Raw genomic sequence first — 17,403 nt, forward strand, 5'->3', positions numbered from 1 at the left:
CATTATGTATATATCGAAATCGAGACACTAGTATTATTTTAAGAGTACTCCCATACCACCAGATCTGCCAGTTAAACTAAACATACTTTCTTAAGAAACATTAGTTGCGTAAAAGTAGCGTAAGTTTGTTTTTGTTAAAAATCTTGTTCTGAATTTAAAACAGTTTAATTTCACACTTTATAGTAATTTATCAATATACAGGCGAAACTGCTAGATTTAAAGCATTATATTTTGTTTATTTATTTATTTTTATTTAATACTTTATTATACACACTAATTATACATAAAAATATGACGGAGGTGAGTTGGCGACCGCAATTAGATTTTGGTGATGTTTTAAGAAAGACACTACTGCTTATCCCTCGACTACTAAATTTTCTTAGTTCCCTTTAAGGAATATGCTCTTTTCCAGATGGTTGGGATGAAACTTTAGTTTAAGATTGTACGGTGGTGAAAATCAGCAGCAGGTATCAATCCGAACAATTCCTCAGAGCACTTCCCATGATAAATTCATATAAATTAAATAACTTTATATATGGTTTCACTTGGGCAAAGTTGTGAATTATAACTAGTATCTAATGTTGCATAAAAATAATATATAATAAAATAAATAAAAATAATAATAAATTAAAATAAAAAAATAATAATAAATTATATTAAAATTGTATTATGTCCCTTAAGGGCATACATATATAGATGTTATAGTTATTATTATGCGACTTCACGCGCGTTCGATTCTTCGAATATTATTTAATAGCCATATAAAATTTGAAAGGATATAAAATTTGTTTATCCATGTTTATTTTATAAGTATATTTTGCTAGTAGTAAAAATTGCTTATGAAATTTTTAATCGATTTCAAAACTAAAGAAGCTCTCTCTTCGACATATATTTATATATACACTCTTCCTTTCGCAATATATATCAATTTTGATTAATTTTAATTGAATTGGCCAGAGGGAGACTGTGTACAAAAGTCATCTGCTTGGGTATTTCTGCCCCATTAAATTTACTGCCGTAAAGCAATTGCATTTGCATGGCTAAGTTTCGGTTTGAAGAGTGGGTTATGTTAATGAAATTATAGGTTACAGAGGTAAAGTTTCTTAGTCAGGTATAGAAACACATGAAGGAAGGGTATCATAAACGACACAGTATACTGTTATCCATGGTACTGTTCATGTCTATAGGCGACGATTACCATTTTACATCAGGTGGGCCATCAGTTTGTTTGCAATTCTAAATTGCATAAAAATGGTTTACATATAGTTATGTATTGGTTTTTATCGCAATATATGAGACAGTTCTTTAATTATTTCATTATTAAATGGTACTAAATAACAAGTCTAGTAGTATTTATTCTTTTATATCATTAATTTGAACAAAATTGAAGTCGCCACTGATTGATAAAAAAACTCCTAGAACAAGTAATTTTGCGTCTGTTCACTCGGTGACAATTCACCTTAACTACATAGCTGCTGTCCGTATGCAGATTAGGTGTGAAAATCTAAGTATGCAAGGATGTCATTAGTGGCATGGTGTGATGTGGAGGCACGCAAATGGTCATTCAACTTGGCAATAACGGAATGCGAGCCCGACGCCGCAGACTGTTCCCGACCATCACCCGATCGCACGCACATAATTGTTATAATTTCATTATTCTCAGGCTTTACGTAGTCAACACGATCGTCAGCCGTCACAGCTAGGGTATTTAATAATGGACGATAATGATGTGGTAACCACATCTGTGTCATACCTCTTGAGCATATACCAATGTGGTAAATGCTGAAGAGGTATCAGTGAAAAATGATATATACTTGTAGCATTAAGGTGAAGTTAATGTCAGGTCTAATCGTGACATATTCACTAGGAATTAAGCATGACGGTATCTAGGGGGAACTCTAGGAATGTTAAACTTTGTTAAGTAATCTTCTCTCACCTAACTCCTTATACTATATTGTTAACTTGATTTATCATCATCATATCAGCCGTCATCTGTCCATTGCTGAACATAAGCCTTCCCCATAGACTGCCATAAGGAACGGTCCTAAACCATCTGCCTCCACTGACTGCCACCCTCTTTGCTAACTGTATTAGTATGCCACATTTTTTATTGTCAAATCAACATAATTTTTTTTGTTTGTTGTGTGATTGTGTGATTCATGCTACATACAATAAAATAATATGAGAAATTATAGATTAATTAACAGTTTTTTAAAAATTATATTCGCCTCTATAATATTGGAGAAATATGAGTTGGGCGAGAGCCAACTGCTGCCTCTGACTACCCCATTAAACATTATACTCTTGAGCATATTTTTGTTTTTGTGTAATATAGTAGTAAGTAAAATAAAAATTATTTTCCACGCCAAACGCATAAACCACAACTAGACGGATTACCGGCCTAATTGTATAATAAATTAAAATTCATTAACAAATTAACAATATTAATAACGATGTTAATTGCATATTAGAAACACCTTATCAATGTAGCATCGGCTAATTGAGAACTATGATAAATAACTAAACTTTCTCTAGTAAGCGACTAGTAAAAAGCGTACAAGTACAGTGCTGCTCGTCTCCGCTCTGAAAAACAAAACATAAATAATACAACTCCTTTACATTTAGTCTTTACAAAGAAATAAATACAGTTTATTTCCGTATTACAATTACACTTTGTACTTTTATTTTCATCTCGCTTCCTTAAATAGAACTAGTAAAAATAGTATATCTTATAAACAGGTTTATATGATATACTATTTTTATAAATTTACAGGGTACAAAGGAATAACACCTGAGTCCTTAGGAATGGTAACGCATGGGGGGTATCATGGGCGAAACAGTATACTCTGATATATCCATGGTACTGCTCATGTCTATAGGCGACGGTTACCACTTTCCATCAGGTGGGCCGTCAACTTGTTTGCCATTCTAAGTTGCATAAAAAACAACAATTTGCGATAGCAGAAAACTGTCTGTGGGGTTGCTCTTGAAATAAGTTCCAATAGATCGATATTGGAATTGAAACTTTCACAATCTTGAATTGCAATAATGATTGATGACGTCATAATGATTTAATACTGTTCTGATAGATGTATATTAGTATAACTTGCTAATGCACACTGTTTCAAAATTATCCTAATTTTAACTTAATTTCTATTTGTTATTTCATGAGTGCAGTACAAAAATCTTATTGACATTACATTGGATTAATATCGATATTAGATTCAAGAATAGACTTGCAGAACTGCTAAATTGTTATTAATTTTAGTGTTTTAAATATTTTGTTTTACTTTGTTGGTGTCGCTTTTTCAAAGCTATTTAGGAATCAAAATTTTTATTATAAATAAAATTAATTCCATTTTTCAGAGAAATGTACATATAACCCATAAAGAGGTTAGTACCTTACTTTTATTTACAATTGTTTTTTAAAATCAATTTGCCGTGAAGTGATCGCGTAGATTTGTTAATTGCTAATTTATTGGTAATCAGTCTACTGGATAAAACAAAACCACTGATATACAACCGCGCGGACACGTGAATAATTTGATATAATCGATTCAAGAGTATTTAATATTGTTCAACCGAGGAAATTTAACGACCAATTTAATAATAAAGTTTTATATGATCAGAGTTGAAGATTACAAGATTAAAGTGGTTTGTAAACCCTTACAATACGTCCCATGCATATTTCTGGTCTTATGTGTTTGGCATAGACTACTATACTTTTTATAACTTGACTCGCTTTACTAGCTATATGTATGTAAAAATATTGCCAATGATTGCAGTATGTCCTTATATACTTTATATGCTAGCCACGTCTCGCCAGAGCAGTGGGCAGTAGTAGGTTAATATCCTATTATGGGCAAAACTCACGTATAGCAGTGAGACTAATAGGTATGATATAAATGATATAATTTAGTCATAGGCGTATGTAAGGGGTACTGGATGGACTGTGCCCATCCCAGAACTGTCTGGTGCCCAACACAGGACGCGAGCGAAATTCGCATAACTATGCGGTAAACCATAACTGAGAGTATATAATATGCGTTTATGGATATATTTCAATCTCATAAATTTCTTTTAAATTTATGTAGTTGTTAGGGGTAGATAACTAACGAAACAATTAACTTTATATCATAATAAACTTAACTTTTCGCTACTGAAAACAGGTCTTCCCTTGAAGGGTTTAGCCAGTAGTTGCCATGCTTGGCAGGCGGGTTAGCAACCGCAGTTATGCTTTGGTGATGTTTTAAGAGACGAAAAGATGATTATCTTCGTATGTATAGGTACATATAATATAGATAGTATTTATTATAGAAAATATACAGAAAATAAAATAGAAAAATAGAAATTATGTAACAAGGAGCGTGATATTTACAAGTGGCTGTAAAATGAATATATAAAATATACTCATTTTCAGACGCCACACTTACAACACAAATTAGCTTTATGACTATCCAGCACCCTCTAACATACGCCTACGAATCCAGTAGCGTATACTTAGCTGTATTTTTTTTATACAACTAATGTGCCATATGCATAATATAATAATGCTAACATATAACATACGTAAGCATATATATATAATAATACTAACGGTAACCGCTTAGCATATGGCCTACCTAATGGTAAGCGGTTACCATAGTATTTTGTTTTCCTACTAATGTGAAAATTTATAAAGATGACGTTTAGATGTTTGTTATTTACTATACCATACCATATCAGCCGTTAATTGTCCACTGTTGAACATGGGCCTTCTTCTGTTGAGAGGTTTTGTCAGTAGTGGCCAGGCTTGGCAGGCGGGTTGGCAACCGCAATATCTTTAGAGATGTTTTAAGAGAGATGTTGCAGATGGGTAGCTACAGGAGATTAGATTAGAGGGATGCCTTTACTCTTTTAATTCACGTAAACGAAATTGCGGGAAACAGCTAATGTAATCAGTTTTGATAAAATATTACATTCGATTCGAACAGCACGACAGGTGTGCAGAAGCATCTGCCTGCACTCACGTACTAGGACGACGCGATACCACGTTAGAAACGTGGTAGTCATTCGTAAGGAATAAAAAAAATTATTTAATGAGCTTACGAAAGTAAGAAGTGTACGAATGGAGAGGATACATGATAATGCATAAAAGTTACAGAGAAGCGAGTGTCAGTCGAGAAATTTTTACGACCTTGGTGATGGTCACGAGTTCAATCATCTATGTACATAGATGAATACAAATGTATTGTGTACATGTTACTGTAAAAGCCCGCATATTGGTAAAACTTAAGTTTTACCAGTAAACCTTAGAATTTGCCAATGTAGATTGGTAAATGTGATTTTATAAAAAATATGATCATTTTTCTATCTTTTACCAAACCAAACTTAACCTAACCTACCTCTCTGGGAAGAAAGTGATTGTTAGTAATAGCCCCATTTTTAGCAACATATCCTATCAGGTCAACCTCCACATGATTTCCCCTGGAAACCATCGTGGTTAATTCTGGTTAAATTCGTCAGGATGGACTAACTAACCTGCTTTTATCCTCATTTATCATCTCCCATTGGCGCCCCGCCAGTGTATACCGATAGCGCAGACGGGTTTACCATATCATTATCACCCATTAAAAAACCTACCTCTCTGACCATGAGCACGAACATTACACACTGAACATGTCTAAAATTATGTCTAGCGCTGTGAAAGCCCGAATTACAATAAATCTCAAATTATCTAATTAAGTAACTACGTCGTAATATGGGGATTATGTAATAAATATGATATGACGGCCGTATACAAACGTTGCTGTGGTCCTGTGAAGTTTTTATTGAAACCGGTGGACTTTGAATAAGATACTGTCAATTACAATGTATATCTTGTTTTTTTAATCCTCACATTTATCAACTCACATTGGTAAATTCTAAGAATTACTGGTAAATCTTAAGATTTAATAATGTATGGTCTTTTACCGTAACATTTACATACAATACATTTGTAATCATGAGTACGTTTTATAATATTCATTAGTGTGAGTGTTATCTATAAAAAAAAAGAAACATTACTATGAATTATGCAATACCCACAGCAGAAGCTTTTGTTTAATTTTCGACTAGAGGCGCTGTGTATGGTCTGTATTAATAAGACTTAATAACAATAAACTTAGCTCTACAAAAAAAAAACTTGTTTCAATCGGTTTATAACTGACGGAGTTATGAGGTAACAAACATAAAAAAATACATTCGAATTGAGAACCCCCTTTTTTGAAGTCGGTTGATAAAAGTAAATTTAAATTATATAATGACATTAATCTATCGCTAAAGATCATTTAAAATAATATAATTTAGAATGTAACAAATTGTTGATAAAATATTACAGTAAACGGGTTATAATAAATTTAAAATTTATAGTTTGAAACAAATTTATATTTGAATATGATATTGCAGCAGATTTTATGCTTAATAATGAATACATTTATATTATTCACAGTTACTTTCATATATGCAAATTTAACATGTAAATAGACAGGTCGTAAACTATAGATATAATAAATGCAGTCTAAAAAAACTAATTTCAAACATTCGCCCGATGGACACGTCTAGACAGAGCAATACGTCCCGAATTGTTATATAATCATTCGGGACATACTAAAGGTTTTTAACTACTGGTGGTTATGTCGTCTGTAAACGTGAATATATTCCTTTCATGTATTTCTGAGGACTATGGTACTTTTTTAATGGGTCAAAATGGAATGATACGGGGGAACCGCATGGAGGTGATCTGATAGTGCATATAGCTAGCAATGTGGCTGTTAATCTCTATTACTAACAAATCCTTTCTCCTTTAAGACTATGGTGTTATGCCTTAACATCTACGAGTAGCAATTTCATTGGCATATTTGACACTTCAAACAAAAATACAGTCATTCAAATACAATCACTTGGGGGAAAGGGATTGTAAGTTTTAAGGTTAGATATAGCGCAATTACTAGCAATACATACTATCAGGTTGACCTTTACGCGGTTCCCCTGGAAACCATCGTAGTTAATTTTTGTAAAATTCGTCACGATCTACCCTCATCTTGACCTACTATCCCTCACGGGTGTCCTGTTAGCGTAAGCATCTTGCTTACGCTAATAACATTTTCACCCATTAAAAAAACAGCCACTTTACGACAGAACTACGGGTACAAGGTACTCCTCATGCAGATGAGTTATTTTTTATCAAAAATCTCTTTAGTGTAATTGAAACTGAATTGTATCAGAATTGTCGTGTATTCGTTCTTGGCATACTGGTAGTTCTGTACACTGTGTAATAAATATACATAGGTACAGATGGTTACAATTAAAATCCAGATCTCAACTCATATCAAAACCGTAATCTAGTTTTGTCCAAAAGACCCTTTTATAGCAAAGTTCACACGAACACACCCACACGAAACGTTCTACTTTTACTCAGTGCTCAATAAATATAAGAATCAACTAATGTTCCACGCGTTTTCCGTCTTTCTAAAATGTTTCCGCATACGTAACTCCGTCACTAGATATGATTTTAATAAAGCCAATACGTGGTATGCGAGATTACGTAAACCGATTTATTGGTTGGATGTCTTTATGTAACGATATCGTCTGATTAAGGTTTCAAGGTGTTAAAAAAAAGCCATATTGTCAGCAATATAATTTAAAAATGATGTATGTATTATTGGCATAGTTTATTGGCATAGTATAGTTTTCATAAGAATGTGAAACGAAATAATTTTTGTAGATTAGTAATTACTAACTTACAATAATACATGCAATATTATCTTATTAATAGAATAAAATTGGAACTAGACCTTGTCTTTACATTGAATAATAATAATAATTGAATTAATATAAACACAATTTTTTGCATAAATACTTAATATTTATTCAAATATTTTTATGACTATTTCTGCAACTTAAGCTGTAGAGAAATTAATTGATATCGGAAGGAGAAACTATAATGATCTAATCAGTTAATTCGGATATAAAATATAGCAAAAGTAAAATGTTTATTAATGAAACAAACATAAAAAAAATACAACCGAATTGAGAACTTCCTTCTTTTTGATGTCGGTTGAAAATCGCGTTTAATCGACCATTAATCAGCCAAAGCAGATTTGAACAAAATTTATTACACAGATGGACCATAATCATAATGTTATCGCCTTAAACTGTGGATTGTAGTTAATAAATAAAATAATTATTTAATAGGACTGCTATTCCTACTTTGTTCATGAAATACTACATCAGCCATTACTTGTCCACTGCTAAATATAAGCTACGCTTGGCGAGCGGATTGGCAACTGCATTTAGGCTTTGGTAATGTTTTTAGAGGAACGCTGCTGCTTATCCCTCGTCTTCCCGTAGTCGCCTCTTACAACACCCACGGGAAAGGTAGTGGTTGCCTAATCTATGCCGGGATCACATGATACATATATATATATATATATATATATATATATATATATATATATATATATATATATATATATATATATATATATATATATATATATATATATATATATATATATATATATATATATATATATATATATATATATATATATAGTAAAGTATTAATTGACCAACACGATTTCCTATATTAAAATGTTGCAAATGTAAATACCGCGTGTTCCGCGTGTATATGCGGTCTGTGGAATGTAAATAATTTCGCAGTCGCAGTGAAATCATGTAGCGGCGGCAGGTGCCACTCCGAGGCCCACTTCAGTCGGTAAACAGGTTGCTTTCAACCACTCTAGCGGGAAATAACATAAACGTACTTTTATTTTTAATGTACATCAAAAAAGAAGAAATTTATTTTTTATTTACCACTTATAATGGCAAACTAGGAGTTTCCAATTGTAGTCGAAGTATTATTGCTTTTTTTTTGTTTTCCTTTATAAGCAATATTTATACTATTTTTGTGGTTTTTTTTTAATAAGCGAATGTGATGCTTTCACTAATTTTTTTACATGCATAAACAAAAATAGGGTTTTTTTTCTTAAACGGTATAAAATTATTTAGGGCCCAGGTAAAAATTCGTATAAAACTTTTACTGTGACGCGCGTTGATGTCTTTTGTATGTATAATCGCATCTCTGTGATATATTTTTTTTTATTTATCTATTTTTTATGAATAAACTGCTAGTAAACTACTTAAATACTTTTTATGACTTCAAGGATTTTGATGTGGATAAATCTAATTTACTTTGAACAAGATAAATTTATCAATAGGTTAGATACTGATAGGACTCAAAACGTGATAATATACGTAAATTTTGCCTTGGTGATAGAAATTAGTCTTATATGGTATTAGTTTTGTTACCCGCCATGTCGATAATTAAAATGTAATAAAAAAGAGGTAACAACCAGGGAAAGAACATGGACGCAGGTATTAGGAGGTACAACATTATTTGTAAATTAGGTCGAGCAATAGAAAAATGTATTTAGATGCAAGAGCGATTACACTAAATAGAAATTGAAGGCAGCCTGTCAGAGTAGGAATTCGAGGACTTCCTCGCTATGTCTAATTCCATCTTTAAATTCCTGTACGCTGCGCGACGTGTGATCGAGTGGAATGTTCCGTTGATCACAACGGTATCAGTTGACAATGCGTTTGGATTACCCCGTTTAAAATAACAGTCGCGAATAATGTTTTATATAAAGTTCCATATATTAGTAGTAATGAACAGGTAATTTACCGTGTGGTCCCGACATAGATTGTTCTATCCCTTTCTTTCTTGAGGTCGCTCCGTGAGGCCTGTGAAGAACCCAGGAAGCTTCTGCGCTTCTGGACGGAGCTAGGTTGGCTGCACTAGCCACGACTCATACGCACAATGGCCCAAATGAGAGGCTAAGCGCGGAAAATGGAGTCCTTTTCACATTCACACATTCACATTCACATCCCTTTCTTTCACGTAGATGTAGTAAGAGATGACTAAGGGAACTTATTGATTGAGAGATGGGCAGCAGAGTCCCTCTAAAAACATAATCAAAGCCTTACTGCGGTTGGTGACCTACCTGCTGAGCGTAGCAAGTACTGGAAAAATCCCCCAATAGGGGGAGGTCTATGTTCAGTAGTGGATAGTTAACGGATTAAATGAAACAGTTAGTAGGAATATTTTTGTCAGCACCAACAAATACTACATATAGTTTGTTTTAAAAGAACTCAATGAAAAGGTAAATTCGTTTAGTTTGAAATTATCACTGTAAGAGTTCTCTTCCAGCAAACAGAGTGGAAAGGAGCATTAATTACCAGCCGGCAGTGTTCGTACAATAAGAAGTGGAAATAGTAACACCGATACAGTCGCATGATTAGCAGGGAGAGTTACTCTTTGATCTAATATAGATATCAGTTCAATCCAATGTCAATGACAATTTTGTATTACACTCATGAAATAACAATTAGGAATTAAATTAAAGTTGAGTTAGGTTTGCAACAGTTTGCGTTAGCAAGCTGCACTGTCAGATGCAATGAGAACAGTATGGAACTGTTATGTCGCGAGTATTGCAATTCGAAAGTGTGAAATATTTTAATTCCAATATCAATCTATTGGGATTTATTTCAAGAGTAATCTCACGGGTCAGTTGGATTTTCATTTAATTCTATTGAAACAGACTAGTCTGTATGATGATAAACTTTCATATTTAATAATAGATATAAAAATAAAGCAGAATAGAATTAATAATAATATTATTAATACGAAAGTTTATAACGATGGATGGATAAATGGATGTTACTCTTTTACGCAAAGCCTACTGAGCAGATTTGAATGCAATATGGTACACGAGTAGGTTATATTCTAACTTAGCACATAGACTATTTTATTTGCTTACTGATTCACGCAGGTGAAATCGTAACTTATATAGTTACGATAGTTATAACTACTATACAAAAAAATATTACAAATTTGTCATATGTAATCTATCTAAACAGAAATATAAGGTGGTCGAATTTAGTTTGCAAATCACTAATTGATTTGCAAGTGCTTACTTATTTGTTTCTCTAATGCACTACTTAATATATTTGCCAAAGTTATTGAATATAATTAAATATAATATAAGACAAATAATTATCAAAACCAAAGTAGTGCAATGCGTGGGTGCCGCGCGCTGCCGCGCCTGCGCACGAACCGTGACACGGCGGGCTGTGGACAACGACCCATCGGGAGAGTGCCGAATTTGAACTATTACATACATTCGTTATAAAGCTTTAATAATTTCCTCTAGCGGACTGCAATGCTCATAGATTTACAACCGTAACTCAATTGTAGTAAGGTACAAATTCTTTATACCTTTCAATTACTTCTGCCTGCCCCGGTGGGAGATGGGCGTGACAAATATGTATGTACAAACTCTTTATGCCTAGCAGACAGCTACTCGATTAAATTAACAACGAATTCTGATGCATCAATAAGTTCTATGAACTTGATGTTATAATGTAAATATTTTTTTGTACTAAGTATCTAGTTATCATATATATTTATTAGCATTTATACATAAATTCTTATTTTTACATTTACACACTAACCTTCTTACTCACAAAAACGTCAAATCTCTTATAAATTTATTTTAACTTTTGAACTGTTTTCTTTTACACTAAATTTTCTATTTGAAAGAAAGTGACAATGTGTAATAGTTAAAATATACTTGTAGAAGGTTTTAGTTTTTATAAATAAATAATTATTCTTTGTAATATTTAAACGATTTAATTATTATCAATTTTTTCTTACTAATATAATATTGCCGTGCGGTCTTGACATAAAATGGACAATCTCTTCCTTCCCCGTATATATCATCAAAGGCGACTAAGGGAACTTAATAGCATGGACAATGGGCAGCAGCATCTTTCTTAAAACATCATCAAAGGGATAACTGCGGTTGCCAATCCGCCCGCTAGGCATGGCAACTACTGGCAAAATCCTTCAAAAAGGCCATATGTTTATCAGTGGACAGTTAAAAGCTAATTTGATGATGATGAATATAATATTTAATAAAAAATAATATGAGAGCTCTTAATAAGATCAATAGAATTTAAAACAATATTTTTTAAGTTTTTGTTTTCTGAACAGACAAACTCTATATTTGTTTTAGTATTATGCGAAACCACCGCACTGAAATGAATGTGATTTTCACAGTGGTGTTCCTAAAGATCTAAGTTAAAAACTGGTGTACACTTGTATTTTATAAATGCAGTTATCTACTTTCAAAATCTATATGCACAAAGTTGCAGACATAAGCTAGTTTTAAACAAATCCGCAGGTTAGGAAACAAGATATCAGATACGAAATATCTAAAGTGAATCTAAAACTTACATACCTACTGACGTTACGAGCGAACAGGTTTTATCTCTTTTGGAGGAAACATCATATATTTTTTATTCTGTCAGAAAACGACAGGTTTCCGCATATGGAATCTTTGCCTCACTAACATTATAAATGCGAAAGTGAGTGATTCATATGTGTTGCTACATTTTTATGACTAAAATACTAGATCGATTCGTATAAAATATGCAGAGAGGCAGAGTAACGTTTTGTTATCTATATATTCTAAATTCATTCCTGAAAAATAATATGACGTCACCAAAACTTGCACACGGTCGAACTAATTGTAAAGGCCTAATTTTGATAATTACAATGCGGTAATTTTTTTAGTTCTGTACCAAAATATTGTAATGAAACATCATAAGCGACTTTGTCTGACCGTCTGTTACAACGTTATATACCAGTAATAAAACACTTGTGCTGATGTGTTTAAAATATGGAACAGAGGGCCGATTCTGAGGTGCAATTGTTCGAAATTTATCTTTTAATCTTTTAATTTAATATTTTCGCAAAATTACAGTTTTATTGACCACCATAGACTAATCAATAATAATAAAAAATAATAAAATTATAATAATTTTCACCTAAAGCTGTTAAAAATTAGTTCATAATGGTATTATTATTTATTATAATTATTATTATAATAAAATTTTGATATCACAGCAAAACTTCTTTTTTAAAGAATAAAATGAACTCAATTTCTAATAGAATAAAGTAAAAATTATTATAAATTTAGTTTACGATGACTCATATAACAGTAATTTTGCAAAACTATCAAAATATGTAAAATATCAAGAGCGAGTGCATAGAATGTCACCCCTTACTTTCTCGTGAGTGTCGTAAGAGGCGACTAAGGAAACCAAACTGCGGTTGTCAACCCGCTCGCAAAGCTACAGGCAAAACCCTCCATTAGGGGAAGGCCCATGTTCAGCAATGGAAAGTTAACGGCTGATATGATGGTCAAATTAAAATAATAGATTAAGAGATAGGCGCCTATGGATCGATTTCAATGTATTGTTTTTTGGCATGTAGCCTATACAATTGTATCGGTTTAATTATAATATGTCTTATTACGATTATTTTAATTGTAATAGTTTATTATACACAAAGATTAAATAAATAAATATAACAATACTAAATGGTTCTTTGTAGTTTGAAATAAATATGGGTAACTTAACAGGCGAATTCTTTGCGACTTTGTTGCATCTTGTTACTTTTTCAGCTTATTCGCCACTCCCAGTAGTGAATTAAAAAATAAACTAAAACCTATTAAGAGAAACGAGGTGAGAAGCCTAAAACCATTAACGTAGAAATAAGAGGTAAGTAAATATCGTGGCGTCGTGAGCGTATGTTTTATTGCAGATTAACTAAGCATCATTAGAACGGCACACCTATGCAGATCAGTTGCTAATGTTTGTGTAGAAAAAAAAAAATAATTTATTATTTTTATCAACCATAGACGTATCTTATAAATTTGTTAAATGGCAGAGTCCCTGTGCTACATAGTTGCATAATATTGAGTTCGCTTGACCATCAAATTACTTACAATCTATCTCATTATCAATTTTTGTTGAAATTATGACTATATAGACATATACCTGTCTTTTTTTTATACTAGCATCACATAAAACTCACTGAGCAAATTATTGCAAATTTTGCGTAGTTGCGTTCATTCAAATAAAAGTGAGTATTTGTTTGTTTATTTACATGATTCAATTTAATTGTTCAATCAAGGGGGAAAAGGATTGTTAGCAATGGAGTTTGACAGTCCCATTGCTAGCAATATACCTAATGGTCGACCTCCACGTGGTTCCCCCTGGAAACCATCGTGAACAATTCTTGTTGAATTCGTCACGATGGGCTAACTGACCTGCTTCATCCTCACCTATCATCCTTCATTGGTGCCCCGCCGGTGCATACCGATAGCGCGGGTGGGGTTACCATTCCATTATCATCCATTAAAAAAAAATTGTTCAATCATATAACAAAGTATAATACAATAGTATTATACTGACAACACAACAGACAAACTGCAAAGTAGTTTCACGGCACCAAGAATATTTATTGTCTATGTAACTGTTTACTTGAAATAAATAAATAAAAAAAGAAAAAAATATATGAATATGGGGACGGAGAAGGACAACAGCTATTTTTTATACCGAAAAATGTATTCGCTTCCTTCGTTTAAATTGTATACATTGATAAGAGTTATAGTTTTACATTGTAGCAAAAAATAATAACTAACGTGAATATAAATATTAATGGTAGACAATAAATGTAACGCATTGCACATTGTATATGACCTCAAACCGAAATATAATAGTTAGAATGTATGAAACTTTAAAGTAAAACTTTGTTATAGATTTGTTGGCCCGCTAACGAGTCGCAACCTAAATACAATGTTACAATTTTAATACCACCACAATCGAGATACTCCACAAAATTTATGGTTGCACAAATAAAAAACATGTTTAATTAGCATTCCTTCCACTTAAAGTGGCCGCGCAAAGAATAATTTTATAGACGAGTTAGTCTCGTACAAAGATTTGAAAGTGAATTAAGTCGCTCATTTGAAGAATTGTACATTTCTTATACGATTTACGATTTTCACCTCGTTTAGTCGATGTCGTGATGAATAGAATTCATGTGTCACAAAAACGGTACGCGCTCGTAACGTATCGAGATAGACTTGCTTTAATAAGTGAGAAAGTATCAGGTGTAGTTCTATAATTACAGTTTCATGGCAACTAAAAACCTGTTGATTACGGAACTGGTTGGGGAGGAAACGAACTGTTGACTCGAGCAGGTGCCACGTGAGGATACAAACGACCTTCGGGATACGTACACTTGGAAGCCAATTTAACAAATTAACTGGAGCTCGGCACTAAGACAGAAGGGTAATGCGAGATATTTATGAAGATGAACTAAGTAATTATGCGGTATGTATACCATACAGTGTTCTTTAGTATGATTCTTCATTATCAATTAAAATATTATAGATTCTAAAATTATGTTCTCTGTTTTTTTTTATACTTTTTTATGATATTAAAAATAATGTTTGACGATTACCCTTTTAAAATTTGACATAAAATAACATATATTTATTACAGAATATTGTTTAAAAAGTCAAGTGTACATACTTTTAATAAGATTTGTTCTAAGTAATATAAGTTAAATTCTTTTTCTTATAGTATTTTCTTGAGTAATAAATATATTAGCAATTTTAAATTAATATATTTATATCTATTAACTTCGTTAGAGATAATGGGACCTACTTTTACAAAGTCATTTCCACAAAAGCGCATTTTCCATCATGATGTAACTAAATGAATGACAAATTACCTTCTTATCTAGGGAGTAATACTATTCAAGAATATTACTCAGACTTCTAATTAGTAACTTGTAGTGGTGACGAATAAAAAAATCTTAAACCTTTTCAAAAATATTATAAACTGTCACATACCCATTTTACCTATTTTGATGCTGCATAAGTTAAGCACTGAAACTTAGGTTTTTAGGTACAATGTGCTGAAATCGATCTATCATTATATTATCAAATGACAGGATCTTGTAAATAAAATAGTATTAATTTCTTTTGTTGTATCATATTCCTAGCTTTCAAGCGGCTCATGGTCTTCCTCGGTTACTTACATTTAAACCCGCAGGTTACAGTTTGGTTCGACAAACGTCGAATTATCAGATGAGATCACAAAAACCACAAGTAATTTGACGGCGAGCGATCCAGTTGAATTGGTAACATTTATTTTGATGTTATAAAAAAATATTCTCTTCGAATATTGCAAACTGTTGGTTGCATTCAAGTGTAGATGGATTGCTGTTGTCGATATTTTTGGATCACAATTATCTAACTGTTACAGCGTTAAAAATAACTGTATGTTTTATAAATATAGATGTAAATTGTTTCAATACTTAGACGACTTGCCGCGGAGTCATTATCGTCAGGTAGATGAATCCTTAACCCACCATTATGAATTCCTTATGCGGTACCGACCGCACTGCGCACCGCAGCAAAAACTCTTGGAAAACAACATCAGCTTTGCAAATACTGTTCCAAGTGGTTTGTATTCAAAGGGCGTAAATAAGATATGCCGGTTGGATTTGTCCACTTTAGATGCGTGATCTCGAAATCCTTCGATATGATTAATCCTGATTTATATTTTTACTTAAGTATATAGCTGGTATTTGTCATAATTAAGTTAGTTTAATTGTAAAAGTATTTACAATTAAACTACGACAAACTCGTACATATAGACAATAAATAAGTTTTTATTTTTTTTTATCATGGAATATATTATCCAAAATGGAATAACACTAAAATAGGGGTTATTTTTATTATCAAGAGTTGCTGTTTACTGGTATATACTTGGATTGATTAATATTTAATATACTAAGAAGATATGTTTCATCTACTTAATACATAGGACATACCTAAGTAAGTTGGGATACAGGAAACGATAATTTAGAAATAATAAGGATTATAAAATTAATTTGTGTTAATATCTAGATAGCAGGTTTATTACTTTTAATCTATTTAGTAGCTTTAGAAAAGTATATTTTACAAAGTAGAGGAGTTTTACAATTTAACCGATAGATGCTACAGGACAGCCGGTGTGAAATTATGTTTATGGATGAATATTATTGATCATAACTTTCAACTGAACTATTAGAAACCACAAAGTTGCTAACTTACAGCGAGCTTGCGAAGTCCAACAGCAAATAATGTCATCCCTTATGAAGAGTTAATAACATCAAATTTATTGACACAAGATGATCACTTCACTGGCACGCACTAATGAAGTTTTACTATATTATTATCGTCGTTAGAAAGTTGCACGTTAACATCGATGGCGTATGGTCACAACGGAGTGTGCAGAGAGACTGGTAGGTAGAGCTGTGAGGTGGTGGAGGTGTCGGCATACGCGGCGCTTGCGCAGGCTTCGAGTTCATCGAACGTGTAGTTAGCGCGGGGGACACGTTGGTCACATGAGAAAATTGCTATTGAATCCTTTGGAAAATTTAATTTGTAATCATATTAGAAAAGATATTTTATTTAT

General features: G+C 32.4%; 1 protein-coding gene across 1 annotated transcript in view; it reads right to left on the reverse strand.

Annotated features, from left to right (window-relative positions):
• The window catches only part of LOC113521709 (ras-related protein Rab-23), a 38,695-nt gene extending 21,453 nt beyond the window's left edge, over nt 1–17,242 (reverse strand). Inside the window, exon 1 of the mRNA XM_026907339.3 lies at nt 17,040–17,242. The gene's annotated coding sequence lies outside the window, so the exon portion shown is untranslated. The remainder of the gene's footprint in view (nt 1–17,039) is intronic.
• Nucleotides 17,243–17,403: the final 161 nt, after the last annotated feature.

Source organism: Galleria mellonella, unplaced genomic scaffold (assembly GCF_026898425.1).
Source record: "Galleria mellonella isolate WM207_F2 unplaced genomic scaffold, CSIRO_AGI_GalMel_v1 utg63, whole genome shotgun sequence".
NCBI lineage: Eukaryota > Metazoa > Arthropoda > Insecta > Lepidoptera > Pyralidae > Galleria > Galleria mellonella.